Source organism: Adiantum capillus-veneris, chromosome 11, assembly GCF_014529385.1.
Source record: "Adiantum capillus-veneris isolate H3 chromosome 11, ASM1452938v2, whole genome shotgun sequence".
Classification (NCBI taxonomy): Eukaryota; Viridiplantae; Streptophyta; class Polypodiopsida; order Polypodiales; family Pteridaceae; genus Adiantum; species Adiantum capillus-veneris.
In genome coordinates this window covers 85,959,441-85,980,240 of record NC_140941.1, presented here as the reverse complement: position 1 = coordinate 85,980,240, position 20,800 = coordinate 85,959,441, and positions in this window count along the sequence as shown.

The following is a 20,800-nucleotide window of genomic DNA, read 5'->3' as shown; positions in this document are numbered from 1 at the left end:
GGAAGTGTCATCAATCCCGTATCGCCCCACTGACAAGTAAATAATGACATTGATCCTTTGAGAGCAGCATGTCTTAGCAACACAAAACAAGGGTTTCGCTCGTTATAGGAGTTAACCAAAAATGTCTCACGACACGAGCTGACAACATCCATGCAGCACCTATATGAATTTTTGCTTCATCCCGTTAAGGACAAGCACACTTGACATATTGTTACCTGGAATAGCTCTGCATCTACTGGCTCATCCCTCAAGGATATTTTAGAGTAGCCTTCAATAATTTTGAAAAGAAAGTCAGCACCACAATGGGATTTACCGGGCTTGTGAAATATGTAGAATTCAAACTCCATCAAGAACATCATCCATCTGATTAATCTTCCTTGGATAATAACTTTGTTAATAAAAAATAAGAGTGTCTGATGATCCACACAGAAATGAAATCATTTTCCCAGTAAGTAATGCCGAAACTTAGTGGAACTGAAAACCATTTTCAGGGCTTCTCTCTCCGTGGTAGTATATCCTTGTTCAGCTTGACTGAATCTTCGACTGGCAAAATACACTAGATAATCAGTCCTCCCATCTGGCTGAGCCAGTATTTCCCCCATTTCTAGTTGTGAAGCATCGACATGCACATGGAATATAACATCCCAATGTGGTTGTCGGAGTACTAGCTTACTGATAATGGAATTTTTAAGACATTGAAAGCTTTCCGCACATTCAGAAGTTCAGATGAACTTATTGGTTTTCTTGGTAAGCTCATATAAAGGTAATAACTTGGAAGAAAACATGTAAACAAATCTTGTATAAAAAAATTTATATCCCAAGAATGAACTTAGTTCAGATGTTGTGCGGGTGCCTTGGCCTACTAGACACACTGGATTTTATCATTGGCCATCTTTATGCCATTCTTGGACACTATATGCCCTAGTAATTGTCCCTTCCAGACCAGAAAAACAAATTTGATTGGATTCAAACATATCCTCTTCTCCTTACATCGTTGGAAGACCATTTCCAAAAATAGTAAATGCTTCTCCTTGGTTGAGAATACAATGAAGTCATCCATAAATATAGCTAGGAATTTGTGCACGTGTTCACTAAATATCTCCATCATGCAACGTTGGAATGTTGTTGGAGCATTGCAGAGATCAAATGGAATGACCAAATACATGAATGCACCCCATTTAGCAATAAAAGTGGTTTTTCTTTGATCTTCAGGAGCAATCTTTAACTAGTTATAACCACTGTAGCTATCCATAAAACTATACATATCATGGCTTGCAATCTCATCAAGAAGCATGTCAGTAAAGGGTAATGGAAAAGGGTCTTTGATAGTTTGAGCATTCAATTTCCGATTATCCACACAGACTCTAAGTTTTCCATTCTTCTTTGGTACCACCACTATAGGGAATAGCCAATCACTATAGTGACTTCTGTGATGAATCCAGCTTTCAGAAGGTTGTCGATTTCCCCTTTGACCTTCTTGGCATAGTTTGGATTCATTCTATACCTTTGCAAACGTACTAGTCTAGCATCTGGTTTCAGAGGTATTATGTGTTGTCAAACCTCTAGATCTACACCTTTTAAATTAGTATGTTCCCATACAAATACATCTTTGTATTTCTAGAATATAAGTCGGGCTTTTTCTTTCATTTTTGGGTTCAGATGCTTATTCACTTTGATCAATCGAGGACTTTCTTCAGAACCCAGATTCCATTCTTCAATTTCTTGATCATCTGGAAGCAACCAATTCGGTCCACCTCCTTTCCTTTTAGTTGATTCCTCAGCATTATCCAAGGACTTGTTAGTTCTGGATTCTGATTCTAAACTCTAGTAACCTCTTCAGTGTGCAACTCTTTAGTTTTGCGATGGTGTACTAGAATCTGAACATTCTTCTTTGGAGTCAGCTGGTTTCTCTGGTCATCCAGTCAATTGAACTGGTCTTTCTCTAGGATTCAGTTCAGTCAATTTTTGGATCAGTGAACTGATCCGAAAATTGCCTCCTCTGCTTCTCAGCTTGATCCTTGTCAAATAATACTGCATTTAATTCTATTTCATCCAATGGAAAAATGTACATTGCTGTCAGCATCCTTTCAATCTTCTTAACCCCATACTTTTGGCAAAGCTCTTCTGGTCAAAGTGCCTTCTTCTAGCTTCTGGTGTTATTTGTCTAGACCTGGATTCTTTTACTAGTTCCCTGTATTGTTAGGGTCTGATTGGCATAATCATGAGCAGCCTGCACCGTCAGCAGCCATGGGCGTCCCAGTAGCATACCATATGCTCCTTGAACATCCAGTACCAGAAAGCTAGTTTTGAACTTTTCTTTACCCACCCTAATCTGCATATTCTTGATCATACCAGTTGCCTGTACAACTCTATCATCGGCCATTCAAACCTTAAAGGGTGTTGGTTTCAAATCTGTGATTCCAAGCCTTTACTGAAGATGTGTCCCCAGGATATTCACACCCGCCCCTCCATCTAGTATAACACCGGATAGCGGCTCCCATTGTTTCCTGACCTTGTAGTCCACCTGGATTACTGGCACTTGATCATCTCTGACAGCTGCCAATTCAACTGCTCTGGCATCAGCTTCAGTCTTTCTCCACTGTCTGATGGATTTTGCTACTTCAGGCAAGTCTTCCTGATATCTTCTAATTCAACTGTCAATTTTTGAATTCGTTCACAGATTTTGACATGAATTTCTTTCCTTTCCTGGTCAAAATTGTTATCAAAACTCGAGGAATTACGATTATCTTCATAGCACCAATCCTCTGTTCTGGTGTCTGCCTTTCCCGGTTTAGTTTTTTCCTGCCCTAAATCATCCACTTGTCCTTGCATTGTAGCAAGCATGGCCTTAGAGATTCCATATTCTAACTGATCTGGCTGCCTTTTCTCAGAAGAATGGGCTGGTATCTTTTGAATAACTCGAGCATGAGAACTCTCTAGCTGCTTTGGTAGCTTCTTAGCTAGATCCTCTGTGATCTTAACTATCAGCTCTTGCTGCTCTTGCCATTCATCGACTACCTTCTCCTTGCCCTTAGCCTTCCATACTTCTCTCTGCTGAGTCCATTTTTTGGTTTCAAGACCCACTGGTTTCACAGTCTCTTCTAGAATTTCTTCAATAATCACCTCTTTACTATGAGTGATTGCCCGTAGCCTTAGTAATGGGTGCTTCTGGACACTGTGTTGTAAAGTGCCCATATTTCCCACAGGTTTGGTAGTTAAGGCTTTGGTTTTGGAAAGTACCACGACCTCGTCCTCGGCTAGTATCCCCTTGGTATCTGTTGCACCCAGTACCTTTCCCATTGGTACCTGATTTTTCCTCTTGAGGTACACTGGTCATCTCTACCTTGGCTAATTCAACTAGAGACAGATCCTTACCCTTCTTGAAATGATGGATTTGAATGCCACATTTGTTCCACAGATGGACATTGGCTTTGAAATATGTGTACTATGGGCATTCATTGGAAACATGGTCTTTGGATTTGCATTTTGAGCACCAGGTTTCCATCCTCCTTATTGGTTGTCTGGTCTAGCTAATTTGAGTAATCTGCCTGGCCATTTCATCAAGTTTCCTGGACCAAGATCCTTTCTTAGCCTTTTCCTTGCTCTTTTCTTCATGACTGCTATCGGAGCTGCTGGAAGTCTCACTAGAATTGGAATTCTCAGTAATAAAGCTTCTACTGGTAGACCTCCGCTTCTTATGGCTTCTCTCCTTCTTGGCTTGTTGCACCAGCTTGAGACCTCGTTGCACCAGATCATTGAACTTCTTTCTGGATGTAGGGACCTCTTTCTCTCTCAGCTTCTTACTGCGGAACCCATTTAGAAACCATGCGCGCAGTCTTTTTTCTAAAGGTGGTTCCTGCAACTGCCTGGTTAACTCCTTGATCTTCTCCACATAGCTTCTTACAGATAATTTCCCTTGTCTGATCTTGTCCATCTCACAGAGAATGTCTTCATCTCCTTTGTTGTTTGAGTATTCAAGCTTGAAATCCTTGATTAACATGTTGTAAGACTTGAGCTGGCAAGCTGGATAATGATAATACCATTTCCTTGCTGTGTCCTTCAGTGTTTGAGGAAAATATTCTGCCCAATCATCTTCATCAATATTCTTCAATTTAGCATATTGCTCAAAGTCTTGAATATGGACATCAGGGTCGTCTTTCTTTCCGCCTTTGAATAGTGGAAAAGAGATCTTTAATGAGGCAAAGTAATCATGCATATCTGAATCATCTCTAGTTCCTCTGGACGTGGGTACCCGACTACTTCTGGATGACTTTCTGTAATGATCAGTGTCAGCATCCCAATGTCCTTCTTCTTCAATTTCAGTCTTAGTCTCTTCTCTGGCCTTCCTACTTATAGTGTGATGACTCCCTTTGCTACCCTTGGCCTCAGCTGCCTTGTGTGTGGATTGAGAACCTGAAGTACTGGTTTTGTGTTTCTCGCACTCAGTCCTTCTCCTCCTTGAGTGACTAGAATGCTGAGAGTCTCTGGCCTCTCTGTCCAAAGTCAAAAGCCCAAAAATCTTGGTTACAGTGTAGCGGGTCCTACTTATACCTCTCAGAGTTACTACAGTAACTGTGCGGTAATTACTACCAGTGTAGCTATTCTCGCTTCCCACTGATTGGCCTTGTAACGAGAAGTTCCCGCCTATTGGGGCTATCCTCGCCTTCTACACAAAGAGTAGTGGAGAGGGTCTAACATTGCCCGGTTGATTATGGTTCATGTTGAGTTTGCTAGTATCTCAATAATGGTTAAGCCAAAGGCAAGCCCCAAGAGACTCCATTATTAAGTCTATAGTTCCCAACAGTGTACCTTGAACTAAGTCCTTTTCAACCAAGATAATAGATCCATGTCCCACTTAACCTCTTGCAATGAACACGTCCAGCCTTTCATGGACAACTAAAGTACCTCTCTTCATAAGCAAGAAAAGAGAAACTAATAGCTCTGATACCAATATAATGGAAATGGACTACGAACATTGACAATAATAGAATTAAGAAAATTGTAGTGAGCATTTTTACAAGAATAATTTGAGAAAATAGAGGATGAACTTGATTAGACGTAGCAACATAACCATTATACTTAATTAACTTGGCATGAACAATACTTTGCAAGAGAGATAATTAAAGAACTTGACAAAAGTTGAGGATTGGATTTATGTGGAGCCGGTCTCCCCTCCAAAAGGCTTTTGTATTATAGTTTCTCCCATAAAAAGAGACTTGGTACAATACAAGCTTTGTGTTCCTTGAGACTTTGATGGTGCAATGAAGATAGAGAGCTTCATGGACCACAACTATACCCATAACTTAATCTAATGAAAGAATGAACTTTCCCTGGCCTCAGTCCCCAGACCTAAAACACCTTTGAAGGTGGAGAGAGCTAGCAGGGAATGAGGGTAAGGAAGAGAAATAAGAAGTATCTTACAAGAAAGAAGTATTGTCCTCTCATACCATTACTCATAGAGCTTAGCATAGCATAGTAGCATAGTAATAGAGATGAAGAATATGGCTAGCATAGCATTGAAGCATGGCTCTTCGCTGGATTTATATTCCATAACTAAGAGTTGTTGGTGTAGGCTCTCAACTTCTCAAGCTTGGAGAAGGATATGGAGTCCTTGCACTTTCACAAAGTGAGAATGAGAGCATATGAGTGTGTGTGAGAGAGAGTATACCCCCAAGCACACCCTCAGCTTGCTTTGGTTGACCCCTGCTTGGACCCCTACAAGCCTAGCCAATCACATGCTTAGTGTATATCAAGCAACATGGGTAGAGTTTGGACAAGTGTCCTCCTTACCCCTTTGAGAGAGAGGTCTTGATAATGCCTAGATAATTATTTAATTAAAATAAATGCTCATTGGACCCCTTTAAAGGTCAACCAATAGGCTTTAGGAACTACATGAGAGCAGCATGTGTAGGTGCTTGACATGTGTCCTTCTTGCCTCTTAGGTCTTTGGCTTTCCTTGACTGAGTGTGTGTATGTTCTCTCTCATGCCCCTAGCTTTAGGGCTCACCTCATTCTTGCAGGGATCATGTTGACTTTGGAACACCTCACCCCTTGAGCACCTTAGTCATGAATCCCCTCAAGCCCCTTAGTCATAAAACATGACAAGCACCTCAAGCACCTTAATAATCAAGCACGACAAGCACCTCAAGCACCTTAGTCAACAAGCACGACAATCACCTCAAGTACCTTAGTCAGGAAGCACAACAAGCACCTCAAGCATCTTAGTCAGCAAGCACAACAAGCACCTCAAGCACCTTCGTTAGCAAGCACGAGAAGCACCTCAAGCTTGGGCCGGGTTCCCACCTCAAGCTCATCCCTAGCTTGCCTAAGGTCCTAGTTCTAAGGACTTTTAACAATAACCTTTGGATGAATTTAATGAAGCTAACCCTAAGGTCTTTCAAGCTTCATTAGCTAGCATTGCTCTTTGACAGACCATCTCTCATTTGGACCCATTTACTTTGGTCCCGTGCTGCAATAGATCCATAAGCACATGTCTATATTCTAACTCTTTTTCCCATATATTCTCCCACATTAAATGGTCAATTTAATATGAAAAAATCATTTGGGTTAAATAGATATTAGATTTTATGACATTTGGTGCTTGCAAGAGAATATTTGTCTAATCAAGTTAAAGGGTGTGCATTAAGAACAGAGAATACACAAGCTATATTTAAATTCCTTCTTGAAGATGTGATATATAGCTATGGATGTGTGGGAAAGATAGCTTCTGAATAAAGGAGAATTGGATGTTGATGAAGCAAGGGAATTCTTCTCTAGGATGGGCATCAAACTAGCTTTAACTTGTGCTTATAATCCATAGGGAAATGGAAAAAGTGAAAGAGGGCATCCTCCAATAATCAAAGATTTAGCTAAGGCTTGTGAAGGAAATATTGGAGAGTGGCCAAGGTTACTGCCATTTGCATTGTCGACTGATTTTACAATACATAGTTTAGTCACTGGCTTTATGCCTGTCGAATTGATGTATGTTCAAAAACCAGTGATTCCAATTGAAGATGTAGTTCTTACATGGAATTTATTGCCATGGGAAGATGTAAGAGAGAATACCTTCTTGCATTGTGCATACAAAAATTCGAAAGAAGTCCTGAAGACATTGAGCTTGCAAAAGCTCGATTAAAGGATGCAAGGTTGAAAAACAAAAATAGATTTGACAAGAGGCATAGGCTCAGACCAACAGCCATTGAAGAAGGTGATTGGGTGTTGGTGTATGATAGTAGCCTTGAAAACCAGCACTCTACAATAAGGAAGCTTGCAAAGAGATGGTTTGGTCCTTATGTTGTTAAACATGTGCATGGGAAATTCAACTTACACCTTGCATGAACTGGATGGGGCAGAAATGAAAATTCCCATTACAGGAAAAAAAATTAAATAGTTAAAAAGAAGAGATGATACTGAGCCATTTGATGCACAACCAAGTGAAGAGATGATGGATTCAACTATATGCAAAATGAGGATGAAAGTGAAGATTTGGTGTTTGACCATAAGTTTGGATGCTTAACAAATGTTGTTGTGGCATATAGCAGAGGATGTACAGGTTTAGAGGGGGTGGATGTCGTGCTGTGGCACATACGTAGTGTGAAATAAAAACATTCACCTTGATTTTGACACTTCTCGATGCATGGAAATAAAAGCATTAATGTACATATTGTGATATATGCTAAAGCGGCTACTACGGTTGTTGCCATGTACATACCTATCTGGGGAGTCGTGGCCCTGGATATTGCATCGTTGAATGTTTTTTAACTTGATAAAATGCTTAATCAGGTTTGACAATATACATACTCCATGCGTTTTATAGTGGCACACTCATCTCGCCTACAAAGGTTGATGCGGATATAAACTACCAAAAATAGCAGCTCACAAGCGTCGTTCAAGAATTACATGAAAAGTGACCCAAAATGGAATAGTGATGAAAAATGATGCATATCTATGCTTTTTATGCTTATGATAGTGATCCCTCAAATTTAGGGATTTTTTTGACTCCGTTTGGGATTTTTCATATTAAAAATGGCCTTTTTTGGGTAAAAAATGAGGTGAAAATGACCTAGTTTTGGCCCAAAGTGGAAAAATGGCCAAACATTGACACATCAGCTGAAACTTCCGTGCAAAAGAGAGAGAGGGTTGCTTTTTAGTGAAAAAACATGCAATTTTTCACTATTGTGCAATTGCTTTCATGGTTGCTCAATCTATGTGTAGTGCAGTCGCGCCTCTTCGTAATTTTGTATTGAGCCTATGAGGGAGTGAATTAGGGTTTCCCCTCATCAAAATAGTGTCTGTGCTTCAATATAGAAGCTCTTAAATCTTTGAAAAATTAAAAAATGATCGTTGTGAAGGTGGAATCTCGTGTATTCCTTTCAACTGTTTGAAGTTATGACTATGTAATTGGGGGTGAGGCTACATGTTTCCATGAAAGAAGTTTTAGTTTTGAATGGAATTTGTTCTTTTATGAGAGTTGAATTTTCGTGGCTGAAAGTTTAGTGTTCTTAATTTCTCTTTCTAACTAAAATTGGATGTGAATTGGTGATCCTTTCATCACAAACTCGCCTACGAAAACAAGAAATTCCAAGGACAATAGGGGAAAGGGTTTGTGAATGTGTTGTCTCATGAACGCTCTTAGATTTTCATTCATATTTAGAAAGAGAGTTGGTGATTTTCCATAAACTCTTTTTCTTAAAGTGTTCGTGACTCTCATCACAAACTCTCACAACCAGAGGTTCTGCACCTTCCTAGCTAGACCGCACACATCCCGACAACACCGGGAAGGAGAGATGTATGAGAGAGAGAGAGAAAAAGTATCAGATAGCTTCAACAATCACCGTAAACATAGTAAACATTGAGTACAACTTAATCTATAACCAAAGCAGGCCATTAAAGGCACCATAACTTTGATTACATCAGGGTTAACACTAGAGCTATGTGGACACGAGCCACTTTTGTGGCTATAAGCAACTTGTAAATTCTTGTTCTCATATACTACAAAAAAACTCATCAAAACCTCTCAGGGATTTGTTCTCAAGGCATGTAGGGAGTTCAAAAAAATAGAAATAAATAATTTCATGTAAGTTTGTTATTTTTTAAGAGCCATCTTCTAAGTACAATTGAGCAAAAATCGCTTAAATTTTGTGATATCCAATGTAAACCCCCTAAAAACCTTCAAAGCACATTGAAAGTTTTTTGAAAAATATGTGGATATGTATACAATGAGAATCTACGCATAGACTATTTTTAGAAGAAAATCTGTCAACTTGATTTAGGCCTCAAAAACATGTATGTTGTTAAATTAAAAGCAAGTTTTGTGGCTTCTTATTGTTTTTAGAAAATTTAAAATTTTAATTTTATACTTTTTTGTGATAAATGGTATACTAGAGTTTTCCTCTATGTCATAGGGCCTCCATAATATCCTATGATCAGGGTTTCTTGAAAAATAGATAGATTTAGAGCCAATTTTATAGAATGTGGTGCCAAGCCACTATTGTGGCTCAAACACAAACCTAGTGTTAATGAGTTTAAGCTCCTTACAATGGGTTAACCCAATTTATCACTGTGATTGAGAAAAAAAAATTTGATGGAGGTGTTGACCTCTACCGCAATTGCCAAGAGCTCTCTCCTCCTCTATTCAACTCTCTTCATAATTCTCTTCTTATTTCCCTGCTTACAGTCCTTCTTTATGACTCCCTTCTTGCTCTCTTTAGTGTGTCAAGAGAGAGCAAAAACAACGTTTTCCCTTCTGCCACTTTTCTTCATGCTTTGATATCCTTCTTGATACCCTTCAAATCCCCCTTACTGCTTCCATGATGCCCTTTAATGCCAAGAGATTAAAATATGGTGACTTGATTATGGCAGTGAGATGAAGAACTCCTTGTCTAAGACAATGAAGTGGGGTGTCATAGAGCTTGGAGAATTCTCTCTCACAGCTTTTCTATGAGGGATATCACGGCTATGGACTTATTAAGATGAGGTATGGTTTTTTAAAGCATGAAGCATAGAGAGATGGCTATGGCGGCGAGAGAAAGATTGAAAGCAAAGGGCTATGTAATAGTATAATTCTTAAATACACGAGAGAGAGCGTTGGCTATAGGAGCTTCAAAGCTCAAAGCTATGGCTTCTAGTTGATAATACCTAAGAGAGCTCACAATGGGAGCTTGGGATATGGAGGCTCCAAATTGATGAGAGTGTCCCCTTGAAAAATGAACTTTTTCCCTTTTTATAATCCCCCCCCCTTGCATGCAAACTCAAAATTCTAAATATAGTCCCCCTTTACCAATAGCACTAGCGCTAGTGGTCATAGTTGGTTGATGGTGTGGAAGCCTTGGAACTTGACTCCATAGAATCTGACACAAATGATGCCAAAAAGGTACACCATGCAATGCTCATGCATTTTTGTTTCGAGTCTTACCATGCACCGAGCAAGTTTTTCCGAGCAAAGACAAACCCGGGCAAGTGTTTGTATGCAATATAGTAAATTTTATCATCAACAAAATATTTATTGTTTGTTATATATTGACACACTATAATAAAAAGAGTTTTCAATGAATAGACTACCTCCTAAATTCCAAAAGATAAAAGTTTACTTTTAAAAAAAGTAGCACAATATTTAAAAATATTATCTTGTGGCTCAATTTCTATTTATCTAACTGTAATCTCCTCTTCTTCTACTCTTCTTTGGCTTGGATTTTTCTCGCTTGGTCTTCACATGTTTGAGCATGAAGTAAGATTGATAGACTAATAAGAGCTTTAGACCTATACGTAATGCTCAAGTCATCCTATGTTTCTTTTTGTAAGGTAAGTGCTCCCTTCTCTAGTACTTTGGTTCTTGATTGTCATTTATACTTGAGAGCATGTGCATCCTTCCTCCTCTTAGCCACATCAATTTGATAGCAATTTATTGCACATCATAATTAGTTCATTTATACACAAATCGTCCCTTCCATGTGGTCTTGCCCTGCCCATACTACAAGGTTGTGATCTTCATACAAGGGCACCATTTTTACATGACACAGGTTTGACAAAAACCATTAATTATGAAAGCCTTATTTTGTTACAATAAGATCATGTTTTTCTTTAATTGACCAACATATGCCTTTTTTAATCAATTTACAAAAACAACAATCAAAATTAATAGAGTTTTATTTCTAAAATTTTCTAGAAAGTCATCATCATAATTGAAATAAGCTAGTTGGAAACAAATAAGATATTGAGGATCTTTTTACCATATAATGTGACAAATTCAAAGCTTCAATTGAACAACTTCTTTCACAAAGATTGAAGATGGTGCTTCGTTCCATTTTGAATCATTATTTGAAAAAATTTGGCAGATGTCAGGAAGGCCATAGTATCCACCACACAATGGGCACATCACCATCGGAATATGCTTTACATCTTTGGTCATGTGGAATATTCATGCCGCCACCAATTATAAGAGGTGAATTTGGCTCCAATCTATGAAGATCAAAACCATGCCATATCGTAAAAGGTGGTACTAGAGCCTTCTTTAAATCTGGAACGATAGTTTCAACAAGAGGGAAGGTCGCTGCAATGACTTTGCATACTAATTTGTTTGCAACAAATTCAGTATGTTTTCAGCTTGTGTCTGCTCGAGATAAGGTGGTTCCATCAAAAAGAACAATGCTAAGTGAGAGAAAATGCTTAGATCTCTCTCTCTCTCTCTCTCTCTCTCTCTCTCTCTCTCTCTCAAATGACAAACAATATTACTATCATTGGCAAAAACTTCATTAAAAACCAAGCCTTATAAAGTGTATTTTTAAGGGCCAAAATAAAAAATTCCAGGCTAGTTTTGAGGGTGGCATTGAAGGAAACTGGCTAAATTTGGAGGAATTTAGTGTAAAAATCGATAAAAATCCAAATTTTTTTTGTTAAGATATTCAATGTTCTTTTTTCCATTGGTTCCTACAAAAGGTTTTGGTTAACACTTCCTTGCAGCATTCTCTCTCTCTCTCTCTCTCTCTCTCTCTCTCTCTCTCTCTCTCTCTCTCTCTCTCTCTCTCTCTCTCTCTCTCAAGAGGATAGAGAATCCTTGGAACACCATTACTTTTTCAAGTCATAGCCAAAACTCCTATTAACTATTTGAGTATCCAGACCTCCACTTACAATTTTAATTGGTCTGGATCTTCCAATCATTCAAATTGCCTTGCTAGAAAGTGGATATTTATAGCATGACTCCATCAATGTTGATGACTAGCCTGTCATACAGACATGGCACATAAAAAATAAGCTGAATTATAAACTATCAAATAATGGCTCGACCTAAAACACCAGTTAGCAGGTAGCATGGTCATGTTTTTCCCCCCAACGCACCAGTTTAAGTCTTTTGGTGAAAACTGGCTTAGACAAAGCAGACAGCCCCATCAAACCAAACTTTTAACATGGTTAATAATCAAGCCACTTGCAAGACATTGAGACAAGCCCTAAAATTCTCCTTTTCATGTACATCATTCCTCACGGTTGCATTGGTATGATCAACACACTTTTAGAGGCACATTTGCTTCATAGAGCCAGGTATGTCTATGGCAGTGAGTTTTTCCTACTTCATAACGTCTTAACAAGACAATTCAAGGCATTAGATGAGATTGCATAGAGCAAAGGAGAAACTGGACACCCTTGTCTTATGGATTTATGCAATGGAATAACATATGTAAGAGTACCATTAACTGAAATTCTGGTTGACGCATTCCCAAAAATATTGTGAAAAAGAATATGTCCAAACCCATATCATATAGACTTTGAAGTATGAACTCCCATTCAATTCTATCATAGGCCTTATCATACGCTCTGTGGTTGATTGTGTGTGAGAAGATATTTTAGAAAAGAGTTTTTTGTAAATTTTCAGTAAAATGATCAACATCATATCTAATAAGCAACGAATTATTATGCTCTTCGAATGTTGTGCACTGGTGCTAGTACTACTACTTGTAGTCAGCTAAAATATTGGCGGCTGTAGGAATCATATCATAGTAGTGCAAGCTGCTCTCATGCCTCCTGCTGCTTTCCATGCTAATTAGCTCTCGCTTCCTAATTGCACCCGCATGATTTACTACTTGACTTCCGTTGTCCAATGCTCTGTTCTATCATGCAACCTTGTTGCTACAATATGGGGGTATTGTACGTGCAAGTGCTAGCTTCGATCGCTCAACCCCACCCAATCCCAATCCGTCTTCTTGCCATCGATCAGGATCTTGCCCCTAGTCTAATGTGTGAGTGCTCTGCATTTCGCATGAGTTGATGAATAGATGAGCAGAAAAGTACCCAAGGCTGAACTCAAAACCACTCCCGAGCTCGACCCCAATCCCGAGCCTAGAGGTGGCGCTCAGATCCTCTACAGGGTCTCCTCCAACCTCGCTCCCATCTTGCAAACCTCGAAGACCACAAGGCCTGATGCCCTCCAATGAGTATTGGACTACATCAAGGCTCACAAGCTCCAGAGTAGTACTGAGAAATCGCAAATCTTATGTGACCTCCCTTAAGAAGGCATTTGGACAAGACAATGGTAGTGCTCAAGTACTTAAGTCCCACATGTCAACACATTCTTTTGTTGACGCTATCAGGCTGTTGGCGATGCAGACGGCAAAGGGAAAAGAAATAGAACAAGTGAACGTCAAAGTGGACATGAGGGTAGAAAAGCTTATGATGGTTATAATCCTTAAGTAATTAAGCCAGCGGCTTCATGAGTGCAGCTAGCTGCTTTCGCTTTTAGCAGAGTGTGTGAGGGGATTAGTGGCAGACAACTGATCAATGTCGAGGGAAAGGCGTATTTGGGGAATATTGCAATTTGTCACTAGTGCAAGTCATGGTCTGCTGAGCCTTTGGCTTTAGTCACACTCCTCATCCAGCTCTGTTGATAAATGAATGCGGGCACATAATTACAAGTTTGGTAATCAGATGAAGTATGCAGACTTGAAAATACTTACTCAGGACATGCAGCATATAAGTCCAGGCGTGCCCGGCGAATCAGCAGCCAGCTTGAGGGTTCTTCTGTGCAAGTCAGTTGTGGGCTTAATCCGCGTGCATGATGCTGGTGAGATCCCCTTAGATGGAATGCATCGATAATTATCTAGTGGAAATCACTGACAAAATAACACCGTCACACAAGAATTACAGTCTGCTCCAGTTATGTGAAGATGAAGCAAATTTATATGAAGAAAATCTACGGAGGAGGAAGTTCGAGGAAGTATATCGTGGCAAGCAGGTTAGAATTAATTGAGAGCACTACTATGTAATCAGGGTATGTACGAGAGTACTGGGCTTGGCAATTATATGCAAGTATATGTATGCATTCGGGTGTTTCTGGTTGATTTCACTGGAGCGCTAAGCTCGCCATCATTGTGATAATGGTATTGTAGGCATTCAAGGTTGAGCTTCATCTGTACTAGAAAAACATGGACTGATCACTTCTCCTCTCTCTCTCTCTCTCTCTCTCTCTCTCTCTCTCTCTCTCTCTCTCTCTCTCTCTCTCTCTCTCTCTCTCGCGGGGAGAGAGAGAGAGAGAGGGATATAGGAGAAGTGATCAGGTTTCTTTTGGTTGTTGCTGGTGTGAAACACAGGAAAGAATAAGCAAGGGATAGCCGTTGTCATGCTCGCTAGTTCTTGCCTCTTTCTAAGCATATCTATGCTTGATTCTAAGGGCCGTCTTGAGGAGCTCCGGGAACAGTATCAGTCTGTCAAGTCAGAAAATGAGCAACTTAGATCCACCCTCAAATCTCTCTCCAACATTATCTACGAGGATGAAGCTACAGGTCTTGCAGCGGTGCCGCCTTCTAAATTGAAGAATTTCATGGTTTAAGAGCCTAAGAGTTTTTAAAAGTAGGACGTACTCTCATTTCTTGTGGCAACTATGAGTTTTAGCTTGTTAATAGGAGTTGTGTAGATAGTATCCTAAAAACTAATCTATGAGGTCCTGTAAGAAAATGTTTCCTCTCTACACAGCCAATCCTAATCAAATAATGATTATTCACCAAAAAGAGAGAGAGAGAGAGAGAGGGGGGGAGAGTGAGGGGGGAAGCAGGGGACGGAAATTAAGGTGCGATATTTAAGGCCCGGCATATTCGGCCACAACCTGGTGGTGAAGGTGCTGAGCGCCAAGCAGGTGATGCAGAAGAGCCGCTTCGATGCCGGCGATGAGACTGCCGTGATCGTTTTCCCTGCCCGTTATGAGCAACTGGATGTAATGCAGGAAGGTGACACGATGATCCTAAACAATGCAAAGGTAGATATGTTTAGGGGATCCATGCACCTTGCAAAATAAAGATTCAGACAATTAATCACCATGGTCCTCTGAATTCAGACAATAATCACCATGCTCTTCTCTTACACACAAGCTACACCTTCGATTTCCACGTCTACACCTCCTCTCCGTTCCCATTTACCTAACTCCTGCACGGGTGCCCGCTTAATTAAGTCCAACTTGCCCGAGGCTTCTGCAATGATGCTTCCCAACATCCCTTAATGGTGGTAGCTCCTCTTCCCCTTCCCTCTCTCTGATGCTGTCTTCTCTCGTCCACCAACGTCTTCCAGGATCTCGCGTTTGCAACATGCTATCGTATCACTTCAATCATTGCAAGCAGCAAGAGCACAAGCTCTATTTGTTTCAAGGCTTAGCTTTGGATCACACGAGCTTGTAGTTCTCATTCAAGGTCAGCCTCTTTGTGCGCTGAGAGTTCTTTGATGAGGTTACGAGGGCTCGCAATTAATTTTTGCAATATGTTTAACAAATTAAGACATTAATAAGGTTTACTTTTTGAGAATTACAAATTTTTATCATACGATTGGATCGGTTTTTGTAACACTTAATTTTTTGTGTCAAGCGGTTCAAATTTTGGACACATCTAGTACAGTATGTTGGATCGAGAGAGAGAGAGAGAGAGAGAGAGAGAGAGAGAGAGAGAGAGAGAGAGAGAGAGAGAGAGAGAGAGAGAGAGAGAGAGAGAGAGAGAGAGAGAGAGAGAGAGAGAGAGAGATGGAGAAGAAGAAGAAGAAGAGAGTTTTAACATCGTAGGAACCTATCTCAAGAGACCTTAAAGATGTAGCCAACGAGGAGAGTTGAACTCAATACCTGTTATTCAAGAGGGAAATGGCATAACCAATCTACCACATTTGGGTGATAAAAAGGTTATACCATTTTTCTCTTTGAATTAGCACACACACCCACACCCACACACACACCCGAGAAGAAGAGAGTTTTAACGCCGTAAGAAACTATCCCAAGAGACCTTAAAGATCTAGCCGACGAGGAGAGTTGAACTCAAGACCTGCTATTCAAGAGAGTTTCTTTGAGAGAGAGAGAGAGAGAGAGAGAGAGAGAGAGAGAGAGAGAGAGAGAGAGAGAGAAGTGCGATTTAGTAGTTGCACCTCTCGAGAGTCCGAAGGTCTCCTTTTGTTGCATCTACGCGTCCCCAAAAAAAGTTCTGAACTCTTGCTTCATAGGAGCATGTGCTCTCCCTCCCCTTCCTCGCTTAGTCCAACAACCACCACGATTCTTCACACTGGATTCTTAATTGAGCTGGGAAAAACCTACTCAAGCCGCAACATCAAAAAAAATGGTGTGACAAGAGATTAGGTCGATGACTAAGTCAACATGCAGAAGCTCTCCTTGTGACAGAGTACAAGGTCGCATGATGCACATCAGCACAGATATGTTGATCCTACAACATGCACGATCTCCGCCTCCTCCCCTCCATGTCTCTCAATCTCACTAAACAAAAAGTCCACGCCAGCGCGGGCTCTTTCAAAGACTTTTTTTAAAAAGAGATTGAGAGAGAGAGAGAGAGAGAGAGAGAGAGAGAGAGAGAGAGAGAGAGAGAGAGAGAGAGAGAGAGAGAGAGAGAGAGAGAGAGAGAGAGAGAGAGAGCAAGGAGAGAGAGGTTGAAGAAAAAAACTTAGGTTCAAATTTGGAGATTTACCTCTATATTTTAAATTTGAAAGCGAGAAAACCTTCAAATTTTAGAGAAACTTAGCGTCATTTGGTGTAAAAACCTTCAAATTTAGTCAGTTTACGACTAAAAATCTCACAGGTAGGTTTGCCAAGTTTTCAAAACAAAGTTTTTTTCGAGCACTGGTCCGTGCCCGTGCGTGAAAGAGTCCGCGTCTCTTTCAATGAGATTTCTTGAAGGGTTTTTTTTATACTATATAGTTGTTGAAAATGACGACGGTTGAACTTGAGGACCTTCTTGCCTCGTCTATTGTGAGTTTCCTTGCCCAATTCCTTCAAAACGAAATTTGTCAATGATTAGGGACCTTGAGATTTACCTTTCCTAGCCAACACAATTGTCTCAACGTGGCACAATGTTGTTTGTTGTAGCACAACCAACCTCCCAGTTACCCCTTTGAGTGGGTTACCTTATGGGGTGCTAAGGACCAAGGCCTGGGCAACATCATTCTACAAGATGACGGATGCAATGCTAGACTACCATCCATTTGAATTGATATGAGGCATTGATGGACGTACAACTTCCAAACAGTAAATAGAGTACAAACAAAAATGGAGGGCTAAGCCGCATTAGGAAAATCATTTCAAAGGACTACAATGACAATCATACACCATGGCTGAAAGAAGTGTATTCAGCATAGGGGCATAACACGTTGGGTGAGTAATCTGGGTTGAGGCATGACGGACAACTCAGCAGACTAGGAACCCCAAGTAGTCTAGGAGCTTTGAGTTGTGCTCATATTAGCATGAAAAATTTAGGAGAAGGTTTTTACACTAAATTTGTCTAAAGTTTGTAGGTTTATTCACCTTCTACTTTGAATTTGAAGAGAAATCTCAAAATTTGTAGGTGGAATTACACTAAACCTAGGTTTCTATCGATATGGGTAGGTGAAAAAAAACTAGCATCTGGAAAAAGTTTTCAGAAGAAAATTGTTCATAGTTTTATCAACCTTGCGTACTCTTCTATCAAAGCACTCTTTATAATCCCACACCGTTACCACCTCCCTTGACACGTTTGTCGCCACCACTTTTGGCAACACCATTAACTCCCACTCCCCCCCGGTAGAAGGCTACCTATGATGGTGTGATCCAAACTTTAATATATACCATGATGTGGATTTTCTCAAAAGAATATCCTCATTGCAATACTAGAATTATTTTCAAGTTTCCTCCATTTTCTCTAGAGTAACTTAAAATGCTAGACTCTCCTTATTCATGAAATTTGTTTGAGTGGCAACAACCTTACTCTTTTAGTGTAAGTCTAGTGGTCCTACATGTAGGGAGGTAGGAATAGGAGATTTATAGGCCATTGGAATCATGGTGCCACTACTCCCAACAAAGATCAATGGTGGTAGAAATGTGCTTTTAATATCTGTGGGCAACTAGTTCCAAGAAGAGGAATATAAACATGCCATTGTATGGGTTCCAATTGTTCTATCCCATCAAAGGAAACATTCTACCAAACCCTTGTTCAAGGGATTTTTTTTGTCAAAAATTTGTGGTCGTTTTACAATTAAAATTAGGTGTAATCTTTTTTGTTTTGTGCTTGAAGTCACCTAAAAAATCTTGTTTGGTTTTTGTTTTGTATAGTGTGCCTTGGACAATCTTGCTCGTTTTAGGGATTGCTCGGAAAATCTCGCTCGAGATTTGAGATTCCTCTTTTGGTTCATGGGCGATGGCATTTGAGCCATGCAACGGCCGCTACGAGCTCCTTCTTCTTCTTCAAGCACCACTATTCGCTACTGCCATGCCATTTTCTTCTTTTCTTCCCTTATTTTTCCCCATCCACACACATTAAGCCTTTGGCCCCCTTTGTGTGGCCATTGGTCTTGAGCTCATGGACGAGTGGCCCTCAAAGGGCACCATAGGCATTCCCCCTAATCAATGCTCTCCAGTAGACGATATCTTACAATGAAATATCATCAAGAACTTCATGTGTGTTCGTAAGAGCACCACATTTGACATACATAGTAACCAAGGCAATGCTAAGCATAGAATTTGGCTTCGATAGATTCAAGCATTGGTGAAAAAAAATATGAACCTCCCTTGACATTGCCCTATTTGGCATAATCTCACACAATCAATAGCTCCTCAAGCACTTACCATTCTCTGGGCTGCACTATCAACCAACCCAGTACCAATCTCAATTATTTCCAACCTAGCATTGCCAAATCACCACATTAGGCATACATTTAGCATTGATCTTGCTTGTTATCAAGCTCTGGTCACTGCTTAATAAACATATAGATATTGGATAAGCTTACTTTGCATCATCTTGTCATTTTTATCATCATGGAATCTATCATGACATAGGATTCAGATTAGGAAAACCAAGTAGCTGATCAAAAGCAGACACATAATGGATGATTGGAATTAAGTGACCCCTTCAATGATTATATTGATGGCATTTGGACTAAAAAGGAAGCTGAGTCAATGGCTAATTGGAAGGGAGGAAGCCCAAATTGTTTGCTTCTCGATGGTCAAGAAGTAGAAGAATGGAATCGTGGCTCTTAGGAGAACCCTCCAATGATCAAAATTAATAAGCATCTCAAGATAGAGATTAAAGAAAAGGAAAAGGCAATGTTCCAAAAATCAAGGATGTATTTTCCTGGGAACATACTAATCTAAAAGGAGTAGATCCAGAGGTGTGCCAGCATTGAATACCACTTAAACCAGATGCGATACCAGTGAGGCTGCATAGATACAAGATGAACCCCAACTATGCCAAGAAGGTCAAGGAGGAGATAGACAATCTTTGCAAGGCAAGGTTCATAGTAGAGGTTGCAAGCAGTGACTGGCTATTTCCAATAGTGGTACTATTTCCAATAGTGGTAGTTCTTAAGAAGAATGGAAATATAAGCATATGTATGGACTACAGGAAGCTAAATGTTCATACCATTAAAGATTCTATTCCACTACCCTTGATAGACATGTTACTGGATGAGATTTTAGGCCACAAAATTTACAGCTTTATGGATGATTACACTACGTACAATCAAGTGAAGATTGCACCTATAGACTGAGCTAAAACAACATTCAGCACTAAATGGGAGCATTTATGTAACTAGTCATGCCATTTGGATTCTATAATGCTCCATCCACTTTCCAAAGATGCATGATGGAAATATTCAATGAGTTTCAACACAAATTTCTTTCCATGTTTGTGGATGATTTCATCATTTTCTCCAAGAAATAAATGCATCTGCTATTTTTGAAGATGGTTTTTGAGAGATGGAGAGAGAAAAGAATATCCCTGAACCTAGGACACATTGTCTCCAAAAATGATATTGAAATGGTCGGTGATAAGGTTAAGTATGTGCAGTAAGCCAGAGCAGCAATGCTAGTGTTTAAATTGAGCTTGTTTTTGGGGTATATCACGTTCTATAGATGATTTATCCATATGTTTGCAGCAAAATCTCTTCCTTTGTATGAACTAACTTAAAAAGGAAAGAAGTTCATTTGGACCTTGGAGAGAAATTAGAGTTTATAGTGCTTAAAAGATACGATCAACAAGAAGCCAGTACTTTGCCAGCCAAACTAGGATGTCATTTTCCATGTGCATGTTGATGCACCTAGAATGGTGATGGGGGCTATACGGGCCCACTTGATGGGAAGAAAGACTACCTAGTCTACTTTGTCAGTCATATATTTAGCCTATCTGAACAAGGATGTTCCACAACTGAAACAAAAGCATTGAAAATGGAGTTCAGTACTGCAAAATTTAGACATTATCTACTAGAAAAATTGTTTCACTTCTATGTGGATCATCTAGCTCCACTATTTCTCATCAATAAGGTTATTATTCAAGGACAACTGATAAAATAGATGATGTTCTTAATGGAA